This window comes from Mandrillus leucophaeus, unplaced genomic scaffold (genome assembly GCF_000951045.1).
Source record: "Mandrillus leucophaeus isolate KB7577 unplaced genomic scaffold, Mleu.le_1.0 Scaffold178, whole genome shotgun sequence".
In the NCBI taxonomy this organism is placed as follows: Eukaryota; Metazoa; Chordata; class Mammalia; order Primates; family Cercopithecidae; genus Mandrillus; species Mandrillus leucophaeus.
In genome coordinates this window covers 3,560,920-3,573,755 of record NW_012101787.1, presented here as the reverse complement: position 1 = coordinate 3,573,755, position 12,836 = coordinate 3,560,920, and the positions used below count along the sequence as shown (strand labels likewise).

Below are 12,836 nucleotides of genomic sequence, written 5' to 3'. Positions count from 1 at the left end.
GTGATCATGGCTCACTGCAGCCTTGACTTCCCGGGCTCAATCGATCCTGCCACCTCAGCCTCCTGAGTAGCTGGGACTATAGGGACGAATCACCATTCCTGGCTAGGGTTTTTTATAGAGACAAGTTCTTGCTGTGTTGCCTAGGGTGATCTCAAACTCCTGAGCTCAACGGATCTTCCTGCCCTCAATGGATCCTTGCAAAATGCTGGGATCATAGGCATAAGCCACCATACCCGGCTCTACTTTAAAAAATTTTTTTTGTAGATGGGATTTCCCTATGTTGCCCAAGCTATTCTGAAACTCATGGGCTCATGCCATCCTCCAGCCTTGGCCTCTCAAGAGTGCTGGGATTACAGGCATGAGCCATGGCACTCAGCTGAGAGTCCCTTTTTAGAATAAGTTCTGTTAAATGGGTTTATCAGTGTCTCTAGTTCACTCCCCAGAAACAAATTGTATTTAGGCCTGATCTTTTTTAAACTTTTCCCTCATTGCATAGTGGTGGATTATCAATTGCTCACTGCAAAATTTTGACACTTTACCTCTTTTGTGAAAGGATTGCATTTAGTGAGAAAGTTGTCTTATTTGGCTAGATATACATTATTGTCCTATGTGATACGCTATGGAAAAGAACCTTAAACACGTAATCACCTTTCTGGATAAGAATGACTCCACTAAAATAGAAGTCTATATTTAAAGTGAGTGAGTACAGAAATGTTTGTCATGGATGTGATCTTAAAGGGTTGTTTTTACCAAGTTTGTTCTGTTTCTTTACAGAGCTGGAACTAGTGGAAGTGAAATAGCACTCATGTTGTTGGGGAATTATTGTACGATGAAGGATATCTTTAAGCCAAAGTAGTGGATTACTTTCTAGTTTATTTCTTGGTGTTGGAGTCCAAAAGGTATATGGTAGTAATCAGGAGATCAGGATTATGAAACTGGGGCTGCCACTTGTGTGGCCTTATGTGTGATACTTGAATGCTCTAGGCCTTCATTTCAAAAGTGAGGGGGTTGGAATAGATACCTCTCAAACCCTATCTAGTGTTGACTGTGTAAGACTCCAATTCTGTGGCTAGACCCGGTGAGGTAGAGATAGCAGAGTGTATCAAGAACTGGAAGGGATTAAAGAGGCCTGTTACGTAAATTGCTGTCCCTCCTATGCTCCTAGCCTTGCCATTCATTTTGGTGAATTTCATTTGTAGATAAAGAAATGCAGATTAGTTATAATCACACTCTGTTTTAAATTTGATCTTATCTAAGTGCCATGGTGGTAGTTACTCCTTCCATCTCTACCTCTGCATGGAAAGCATTTTACTCCTTTAACTTTGAAGTATGAAGCTATAAATATACAATACTGTAAGAATGGTGTTTCTAGCAGGTGCGGTGGCTCATTCTGTAATCCTAGCTACTCAGGAGGCTGAGAAAGGAGGATCACTTGAGGCCAGGAGTTCGAGACCAGCTTGGGCAACATAGCAAGGCCATGCCTCTAAAAAACTGAAAAATAAAAAAAATTAGGCAGCCATGGTGATGCTAACCTGTCATGCCAGTTACTTGGGGGGCTAAGGTGGGAGGATTAGTGAGCTAAGATTGTACCACCACATTCCAGCCTTGGTGACAGAGTGAGACCCTGTCTCTTAAAAAAAAGGGTGGTGCTTAATCATTTTGAGATTGCCAGTTCCTTTCAAAATCTAATAGAGAAATGGACTCTCTGCCCCTTTCAAAGTCTAATAAATAGAGAAATGGACTCTGCCTAGAAAAATGCACACATAGAATTTAGAATACATTTTGGGCTACCAGGGTACCCCTTGCTAAGATCTGATGTATACCCAGAGCCTGTATTAAAATTTGTTACTTCACACCATACCATTTCCTGCCTCTCCTGATGAAGTACCGTTAATGACAATGGTGGTTGTAAGGATTAGCAACCATGAGAGAAAAACCTCTGGCTTTTTGTCTGTACATTGCCATATGTTCAATAAATAATACTCAGTATCATTATTACTTGAATTATTATTATAATATTATTATTACAACTATTCTACAACGTTATATTAACTTACGTTTTTGTAGTAATCTTTTCTGTGGTGACCACATATCTTTTCTATTTTTAAATTATGGGTAACTGAGTATTGGGAGAGAAGAAAATTTTTATAGGTTTCATTTTAGAGTCTTATTAGTGCTGTCACCTAACTTATGTTTGAAGTAAGTAAATATAGTTAAGATGTTAAATAGAGAATTCTAGAATTTGATTCTCCTATTGTACTTTGATTCTGTGGTGCTCGTTTTATGGTAAACACAAGAAAACCAAGTAAGGTAGAGTTAATCCTTCAAATATAATTAATGACACTGGGTTTGGAAACTACCAGGAAGCCATTATGTTTTGCAAAATACTCTGTGGACAAAACATATCGCTAGCAGCAGTGATCACAACCTTATGAATGTTACAATCTAATTAGAAATTAGAATATTAGAAATATTCATAAGATTTTTCTATAATTTTAGACATCTAATGACTGTTTCTTTGATATTATTAATAAAAACAGATCAACAGAACAGACTTTAGAAGTTAACGAGGGAAGATTGAATGATTTTAAAATTTAGGGCTTTAACATTAGCTTTTATTTTTGAGGAGCTTCTAATTGACACTTCTGCTTCATAGTAAGTGAAATAATTCTGGAAGATGGAAAATCTTAGAGTACCCTTCTAATCTGGTGTCTTTTGCTTTTATCCTTCCTTTCTAGTTTCTTACCATTTCCTAAGTTTAGTCCTTTGTTCTCTCCCGCCATAACCGTGGCAGTTGACTTCTGTTGATTGTTCTTCCATTTTTTGTTGGCATTAACTTTTCAAAACAAAGAGTACTTCTTGTCATAACTTTCTTTAAAAGCCTTCAATAGCTTCCAGTTGCCTACTTGTTTTTATAAACCCTATCTGGTGTTTGCCTGAGTATACCTACTCGGTCCTGTGATCTTTTTTTTACCTTTTTACTGTATCTTTTCTTCCCACTTAGGCAGTAGCCATACTGCATGTTACAGAATGCTAGACTTTGATATCTTTCTGTTTGTGCTTGAATTTAAAGTGGATTACATGTCAGATTTTTTAAGTTAGTTTGTTGCATTCCAAGAAACTTTATTTTTTCCCTTTTCATCCATGTCAATTAAAGTGTGACATGTTGCTAGTATCATTTTCTCAGGACATCAGAACAGTTAAAAAGAACAACAAAAAACCCTCACCTTTTGAACTTGGGGGATTGTGTAGGAGATTATGGGGAATATATTTAATAGTAAACTACTTTGCTCTTGGCGGTTTTTTTTTTTTTTTTTTTGAGACAGAGTCTCGCTCTGTCATCTAGGCTGCAGAGCAGTGGCGCGATCTCAGCTCACTGCAGCCTCCGCCTCCCAGGTCCACACCATTCTCCTGCCTCAGCCTCCTGAGTAGTTGGGACTACAGGCACCCGCCACCACGCCTGGCTAATTTTTTTGTATGTTTTGTAGAGACGGGCTTTCACCATGTTCGCCAGGATGGTCTCGATCTCCTGACCTTGTGATCCGCCCGCCTCGGCCTCCCAAAGTGCTGGGATTATCAGCATGAGCCACCGCGCCTGGCCGCTCTTGGCAGTTTTTAAATTGCCTTTCTAGTAATTTAATTCTTCTCTGTATGCCTGCTCTGAGGCAGTATTCCTAGGAGCAGGCCTCCATCAGTTATTTTTATTTGCATTTAATAAATTGTGACGAGATATAATAATCATGAACACACTTATCATATGATTAGAAAGAAAAATTCTAATTCCTAACCTGTCTTTTTAATATCTCTTTCAGCCTGCTCTTGAGGTTCACAGATGATACCTTTGATCCAGAACTTGCAGCAACAATAGGTAAGCCTGTGTTTAAAAATTCAGTAGAAATGTCTAATATTTTGTTGCTTTTGGGCTTTTTAATCTAAATTCTTCTACCTTCCTCTTACCACTCCACCACCTCCATGTCTGTTGACATTTCATTTGTCCTTCAAGATTTAACTTTGGTATCATTAAATCTCTGAGGCCTTTCTAGATCTTACCAAGAGAAAATAATTTCCTTATCTGTTGTCTCATGAGACTTTATTAAAACTACTGATATTATGGTTATCCGTACACATTTCTTTCCTGTATTATGGATTGTCTTTTATTTTGCAATATACAACAGTTATTTGAGTACTTACTGTATGCCATGCACTGTTACTAAGAGGTGGAGTTATAATATTGAGTAACATAAAATTAGTGTCTGTCTTCATGTACCTAACAGTAGAGTACATTAATTTTGTATGTTCAGCGTTTGCTACAGTGTTTGACATGTATTCTGATCTTTGCATATGTATTGATATTAGTTATTAAGGACTGTTAGGAGCAATGATACTTAAATGCCTTTTAAACATAAAATTTAGATGGCCTGAAAGTGGGTAGTCACACTAACTTATAAGAGTATATGAGAAGATAGAGGTAAGTATTTTGGTATCATGTGTTTAGACCATAGACAAGAATGTAAAGGAGTGAAAAGACCGCTTGGAATAGTTGAAAGGTAGCTGAGCTGAGTCAGAGCTAGGTAATAGTCTTGGCTTTGCCTTGAATTAGGTGTAATCTCGACTTACTAACGTCATCTGTAAATTGGGAGGTTTTGGGGAGACAATACTTTTTTTTCCCGAGCTTTGAAATTTGATGATCTGATGAGATTATAGTAAAGATGATCCTGGCAGTATTATTAGGGAAAACAAATAGTTTATCTTAACTGCCTTTATTTGTTTACATTTATTGTATGTCTATTTTTTTCAGACTCATATATTTGTAAAAATAGGAGAAATAATTCTTGTGTATTCTACTAAATTACTCCATCCAAATGTTAATATTTGTCACATTTGCTTTATCATTCTCTACATACACACACAGTATTCTTTTAAAAAACTGCAGTGGCTGTTTTTCTGATTTCTTTTTTAAAATGAATTATTTTGAGAGTAGGCTTGCAGACATGATGTCTTTAATGTCTACATACTTTGTATATTTCTTAAATCAATATGGATACAACTCTATTGTCTATGCACAGATTTTGTCAGTTGTCCCATTAATGTCCTATATAGCAAAAGAAAAATAATTTGTTTGGGGTTTGGGATCATACATTGAATTTAGTTATTTCTCTTCAGCCTCTCTTTTTTTTTTTTTTTTTTTGAGTTGGAGTCTCGCCCTGTTGCTCAGGCGGGAGTACAATGGTGCGATCTCAGCTCATTGTGACCTCTGCCTCCCAGGTTCAAGTGATTCTCCTGCCTCAGCCTCCCAAGTAGCTGGGATTACAGGCATGTGCCACTGCGCCCAGCTAATTTTTGCATTTTTAGTAGAGACTGGGTATCACCATGTTGGCCAGGCTGGTCTCGAACCCCTGACCTCAGGTGATTCGCCTGCCTCGGCCTCCCAGAGTGCTGGGATTATAGGCATGAGGCACTGCGCCTGGCCACTCTTCAGTTTCTTTTAATCTGAACGGTTCTTCAGTCTTTGTCTTTCCAGGGCCTTGACATTTTTGAAGAGTAAATAATTATTTTGTAGAATGCCCTTTAATTTACATATATCCAGAGTGTCCTTATGGTTGGATTCAGGTTATGCACTTTTGGCAGGAATTCCACAGAAGTGTTTCTCAAGCACAGTGTCGGGAGGCACATGGTGTCTGTCTGTCCCATTTACTGGTGGTGGGACTTTGGTTACTATTGGGTGATATATGCCAACTTTTTCCTCTGTGAAGTTATTCTTTTTCCCCTTGTAATGAATATATTTCTTTTGGAGAGATACATTGAAACTATATTAGATGTACTCCTTTTCATCGTATTTTTTGTCCTCTTATTTTAGCATCCATTGATACTTCTTGCCTGTGACAAGCAAAAAGGACAATGTATGATCCTGCCATTCTAGCTGTGGTGGTTATCAAATGATGATATTTTCAAATGCGATCACTCTGTCTACTTACCTTATTTGGAATTCTCTAAGGAAGAGGTCTTTTGTTTTATTTTTAAATTTGAGACAGTCGTACCCTGTCACTCAGGTTGAAGGTGCAGTGGCATCATCTAGGCTCACTGCAGCCTCCACCTCCCTGGTTCAAACAGTTCTCCCACCTCAGCCTCCAGGGTGGCTGGGACTACAGACATGTGCTACCACTAATTTTTGTATTTTCAGTACAGGTGGGGTTTCACCATGCTGGCCAGGCTGGTCTCGAACTCCTGGCTTCAAGTCATCTGCGCACCCCGACGTCCCAGAGTGCTGGGATTACAGGCGTGAGTCACTGCGCCCAGCCAAGAGCTCCTTTTTGTTTTTTCTTTTTTTGCGAATTCAGATTTTGTATATTCAGGAGTTTTATTTAAACTTTGAATCTGAAAGAAACTTTAGGAGGAACTCATAGATTTGTGGGAAGAAGCAAATCTACATTATTTTCTCTCTTCTAAAATCACAATCCATGTATTTTGATCTTTTACTGAATTTTAACATATTGTTTCGTCACTAACATAAAGTGTTTCAATAGTGTTTGTAACTCACACACAAATACTGGAAATAAAAGTTATTTACCTGAGTCCATTTTTGTGGCAGGCAGTTCACTTTACATCGCTTTCCAGACAACTGGATTTTGAGGCAACGTCTATGACAGCGATGCCTTTGTTTTCACCTGGCGTGTGTTCTCATCAGACTGCTTGCAGTCACATCGTGCTTCAGGTAAAAAGCTTTTATGAGTTTTTAAATCTCTTTGTGAAAAATATTTTATTGTGGTAAAATATGTATGACATAAAATATGCTATTATAACAACTCTTAAATGTATAATTTGGTGGCATTAATTACATCCATACTGTCATGCAGCCATCACAACTGTCTGTTCCCAAGTATTTTTCATCACCCCAAATAGGAACTCTGTTATCATTCTGCAGTAACTCCCCATCACCACCAGCCCCACATTGGCAGTTGACGTTTAATCTACTTTGTCTCTGTGAACTTTCCTATTCTAAAGATTTCATATAAGTGGAACTATATGTTTGTCTTTTTGTGACTGGCTCATTTCACTAGGCATAATGTTTTCAAGGTTCATCCTGGTAGCATGTATCAGAACTTCATTCCTTTTTATGGCTGAATAATACTGAGTCCTCCAACTCTGTTCTTCTTTTTCAAGATTATTTTGGTCATCTGAGACTCCTTGCAATTCCATTTGAATTTAGGGATTGGCTTCTCTATTTCTAGGAGGAGGAATGATTCTCAGAATTTTGATGGGATTGTGTTGAATCTGTAGATTGTTTTGAATAGGACTGGTATTTTAGCAATATTGAGTCTGCTAACCCAGGAACTAAGGATCTTTCCATTTACCTACGTCTTTTTACGTTTCTTTTACCAATGTTTGGTAGTATTCAGCATGTAGGTCTTTCACTTCCTTAGTTAAATTTATTCCTAAGCATTTTATTTGTTTAGCACTATTTAAATGGAATTGCCTTCTTCATTTCCTTTTTAGATTGTTCATTGCACATGTACAGAAAAGCAACTAATTTTTGTGTGTTGGTCTTGTATCCTGAAGCTGTGCTGAATTTATTAACTCTAGTAGTTTCCTTCTGGATTCACATGGATGTACTTCCAGCTACTCGGGAGACTGGGGCAGAAGGATCCCTTGATCCAAGGAGTTTGAGGCCAGCCTGGAAAACACAGCAAGACACCTACAGGTATGTGCCACCACATCTGGCTAATTTTTGTATTTTTAGTAGAGATGGGATTTCACCAGTTTGCCCTAGCTGGTCTCGAACTCCTGGGCTCAGGCACTCACTCTACCTGCCTGAGCCTGCCAAAGTGCTGGAATTACAGGCATGAGCCACTGTGCCCAGCCTAAAACTGTGATATCTTGTTCTCATTAATAGCTGTAGAAATTATAACTTTTGGCTGGGTGTGGTGGCTCACTCCTATAATCCTAGCACTTTGGGAGGTCGAGACGGGCAGATCACCTGAGGTCAGGAGTTTGAAACCAGCCTGGCCAACATGGTGAAACCTGTCTCTGCTAAAAATACAAAAAACCAGGTGTGGTGGTACACATCTGTATTCCCAGCTACTCAGGAGGCTGAGGTGTGAGAATCACTTGAACCTGGAACGTGGAGGTTGCAGTGAGCTGAGATTGCACCACTGCACTCCAGCCTGGGCAACAGAGCAAGACTCTGTCTCAAAAAGAAAAGAAAAAGAAAGAAAAGAAAAGAAAAAAAATTATAACTTTTTGTAAATTTTTATTAGGCTGGTGTCTTTTACTATTTCAGTTGCATAAATATCATTTGAGGTGGGCCTGGTCTTTGAAGGCTCTTTCCAGCAGGTGTCTCTTTCACCAGGCTTAATTATAAGTCTTTATTTTTTTTTTACGGTAAAAGAAAGTCTATAATATATCAACTGTGCAAGGGAAGACAACAGTAAACTTACAAGTCTTTTTCCAGCTATCGAAATTAGTAATTCAACAGGACAAAATAAAGACATGTTTAGACAAGAGCTTTATCTCTCTGTGCTGCCTCCTGGTTAATTTCCTTGGTTTTGTCTTTCAGTGTATTAATTCTTTCCAGCTATATTCAGTCTGCTGCTCAGTATGACCAACAAGCCTTAGATTCTCTGTGTGTGTAATTTTACTTCTAGAAGTTCTATTTGGTTCTATTGCAAATCTATTCCTTGATTTCTACTTTATACTTTTATGGCCTTAATTTGTTTAATTACGCTTATTATATTCTTGTTCAGATAGATCAAATCTGCTTGCTCACATTTTCTCTTCTCTCTCATTGATCATATGTTTTATTATTTGGGATTATGAGCTCATCTTGAGTGAGAATCTGCAATGATTTGATTTAGGCATTTATCTTCCAGCTCTGTTCTGTATTTGCTTCTTCCAGAAGTGCAGGAATCACATGAACCTGTCCATCCACAGATGAAGTGGTAAATAAACTGCCATGTTAGATACATGACGGTGTACTCTTCAGCCATAAAGCTTCGGGAAACCCTGTCATCAGCAACCACGTGGAGGAACCTGTCCATCCACAGATGAAGGGATCAGGAAACTCTGGTATATATACTGAAGGGAAATGCTTTTTGGCTACCAAAATAATGAAATTATGTCGTTTGGAGCAACACAGACGAACCTGTCCATCCACAAATGAAGACATCAAGAAACTCTAGTGTGTACACAAGGCAAAACACTTCAGCCATCAAAATCATGACATATGTCACGTGGAGCAACCCAGTTGACCCGCCAAGGCTGCCTCTTCCTCCACAGGCGGATGGACGCTGTGGCTGCTGCTCCTTCCTGGGCCGTGCCCTGACGCTGCCAACACCACTGCTCCTCTATTTATAAGTCTTAATAGGGTTGCTGACCCAGCTATAGCTGAACAGCTGACATGTACCTCATGCTAAGCCAGGTGCTTCATATGTTTCTAACTTGAAAAATGCTGAGCTACTTACCTTAACACCATTAACTTTTACTTAAAAGTTTGTTTTTCTTTTTTAATCCCAGCAAACTCCAAACAAGTTTTAGGAGGCTCCTCAAAGCCAGCAAAGACTTTAACTGAAAGTAGAATTTCAAAGTACTGTAATTGGATTAGAAACCAAACCCCAAAATTAAATGTGAAGATTAGTGTCCGTACCGAACCGGCCCATCTGGTGGACACAGGATTTGTGTTATCGACCACAGTGTTACCCAGGATTCATGATTTCTGGAGTTTGTCAGTGTTAAGAAAATTGGATTGAGTACCAAATACAGCAGAGCAAACCCAGATTTGAGGCAAGGACCCTATAAAATAGTCATGCAGTACTTTTGTTAGGGTTCTGGGCGCAAATCTTCTTCATCCCTCCCACCTTCTCCTGGCCTGCCTGTAAACCCAAACCACCAGGTACCTCAATTTTCTTCAAGGTCAGGCTGTTCTTAATGTTGCTAAATTGATCAAGGAAATGGGTGAGCCACTGCTTGCTCTGCACATAGTCCTCAGGGTGCTCAGGGTTCAGGCAGTACAGCAGCTGCATGGTTTTGGCCCGAAGGAGTAACTGGTCCATTCCTAGGCTGTCCCCAAAGATGTGTCCTCTGAAGAAGCTGGTCAGGTAGAAGGGGTGTCCACCATGGTTGTAGATGGGGAAGGAGATGCTGCTCAGGTCGAGCATTTTGTTCACCTGCCAGGCATACAGGAGCGGGTTGGGGGCACCACGCAGAGCATCTTGTACCTGGCCCACACCTACTGGTACTGGATCTGGCTTACGTTTCCCTGCGCCACACACAGATCCTGCACTGTACTGTCCAGTCAACTGACTTCAGCAAAGATGTCTGGGTCCAGCAGTGAGTTACTGTGGAAGGCCACCAGAGTGGAGGTGATATCAGCCCCGGTGCTCTTCCTGGAGGCGGAGAAGTGGTTGGAGTCCTCTGTGGTGAAATGGCCCTGCATCAAAGTGGGAGACATTCAGAATCAAGGTGAAATTGGCCTCAGTGCTGGTCCTGGAGGCGGAGAAGCGGTCAGTGTCCTTGGTGGTGAAGTGGCCCTGCATGAAACATCACTCCCCCTTGGCCAGTGAAAGAATAAAATAAAGCTGGCCACTTGCATTTCCCTTTCAGTTTATAGAATACATGTTTTGGAAATAGTGTCTTCTAGATCTGTCTTTTTCTTTTCTGATTTAACTTATTAGTAAAGCTAAGTTTTGTCTCTTCATAGTGTTGCTTTTGTTTCAAAAGCTTCTATGAGATTTGTTTACTGTGTGTGGCTATATGGCAGACAATTTGTTCAAGTGGCCTGCCTCCTCTTTCTCACATTGACCCCTTCAGGAGGAGTTTTTCAAGGGTAATGAGTCTTCTCTCTGAGATAAGAATAGTAGCCAGAATTAAGAAGGTAAAGTGCATTGTGGAATTAAATCCTGATTCCAGTGGAAACTTAGTTTATGGCCTTAGACAAATGTTTACACTTCTGATCCTCAGTTTTCTCTCAAAGAACTTCTGCTCATATCCAATTCCTATTAAGTGGAAGTACTCTAACCTGGTATTACTAATATTCGGTTAGATTTTTTTCCTAATTTTAGGCGTTAGAATATATCCTAATGTTACCAGTTCTTCACTGTTACTAAAGTGCATGTTAGATTTCTTCAATGATTTTTTTTAATTGGCATGGTTGATACAAAGCATCCTTCTATCCAAATACTGTGCTCAGTCGCCTAAGTGGTGGTTTAGAACCATACTATCTCTCTCTGGAAAGAATGCTGGGGCTCCTGACTACACACTTTGACTAGAGGGGAAAATACTCCTCTTGTATTTATGATGGTTTTTCTTTCTACTTGATTAAGAAGAAAGTACAAAAAGGTGCTTATTGAAGCATTGTCAATTTGGGAACAAGATTCTCAGGAATGAAAAATTTGTGACTGTTCTCAGCATGAAAGGGAGAGAGAAGATTACCTGATCATTACGTGCTTATTTGAAAGTCACTTTCCTCCCATGTCTCAGCATCTCACTTTTTAGAATGCACACTGAATGCCTGGGATCTCTTTGTTTTAGAAGAGACAAAGTTGCATTGTTAAAGGAATAATATTTCCAGGGAAAAGGCTCAGTGCTCAACGGTTACTCTATAAAGAGATTTGAAAAGAAAGTCAAGGGAAGGTAAGGAAGGCAACATGGCTACCAATCTCGTGGGTTCTACTAGCGTTATTTCATGAAAAATGTCACCTTTTTATAGGAGAGAATAAATCTGAGAATCAACTGGCATCTAAACTCCATTTCTTGTTTTGTCACTGCTTCCCTGATTGACTATGGAAAATACATTTAGTCTTTTGATACCTTGGTTTCAACAACTATAACTTGACTTAAGAACTTTTATGCATGGACTTTGTAATAGTTATCTATTTCTGCCTACAAATTACTTCAAAACTTAAATTGTTGTGTGAAACAACAAACACTATCTCACAGTTTCTGTGGGTCAGGAATCCAGACATGGCTTATTGGGTAACCGCCTCAAAGTCTTACTAGGCTGTAGTACAGTTATTGGCTGGAGCTGCTGTTTCATCTGAAGGTTCAATTGAGGGAGGATCCACTTCTGAGCTCACTCACATGGTTGCTGGAGCAATTCAGTTCCTCCCAGCTATTGGATTAAGGGTCTCGGTTCCCTACTGAGTGTTGGTCAGTGAATTTCCCTCAGTTCTTTGCCATATGGGGGTCCATAGAACAGCTCACTACATGGCAACTGGCTTCTATCAAAGTGAACAATAAAGAAGTAAGCAAGAGAGGTTTGCAAGACAGAAGCTACTACGTCTTTATAATCTAATCTTCGAAATAGCGTCACATCCCTTCTGCCATATTCTGTTCATTAGAAGCAAATCTGTGGGTCTAGCCATACTCCATTGCAGGGATCACACAAGGGTGTGAATGCAGGCATGGATTGTTGGGGCTCATCTTAGAGGTTGTCTCCCGTAGAGTTAGCTACCAATCTGAGGGGCCACAGGGAACCATGCATCTGGGCCAGAACACAGGGATTTCATCCCTTAAGCAGGACAACATTCATTCAAACACACACACACACACACACACACACATATATATATGTTTAGATGTTTCTCTCTAATCAAAGAGAGAAGCAAGGCCTGTCCCTGACGAGCTCCCTTTCTCAGATCCACCCTGAACTGCCTAAGTTAACTCCATGGACCTTGACTAGGTGAACTGCAGAGTCCACGCCTAGAGTTGGGTCCTGGGTTTAATCCTGGTTCTGTCTTAGCCCTATGACCTTAGGCCACTTCTCTTCGACTTGGTTTTCTTTGCAGCAGAAAGTGTCAGGTTAGATCCCAACAGTGGTTCTCAAATTGGAGTGCCTGTGAAAA

General features: G+C 39.8%; 1 long non-coding RNA gene across 1 annotated transcript in view; it reads left to right on the top strand.

Annotated features, from left to right (window-relative positions):
• The window catches only part of LOC105537675, an 11,851-nt gene extending 2,288 nt beyond the window's left edge, over nucleotides 1–9,563 (top strand). Inside the window, exons 2-3 of the long non-coding RNA XR_001005758.1 lie at nucleotides 3,813–3,872; nucleotides 8,897–9,563. This is a non-coding gene — a long non-coding RNA (uncharacterized LOC105537675). The remainder of the gene's footprint in view (nucleotides 1–3,812; nucleotides 3,873–8,896) is intronic.
• The last annotated feature ends 3,273 nt before the right edge of the window (nucleotides 9,564–12,836 follow it).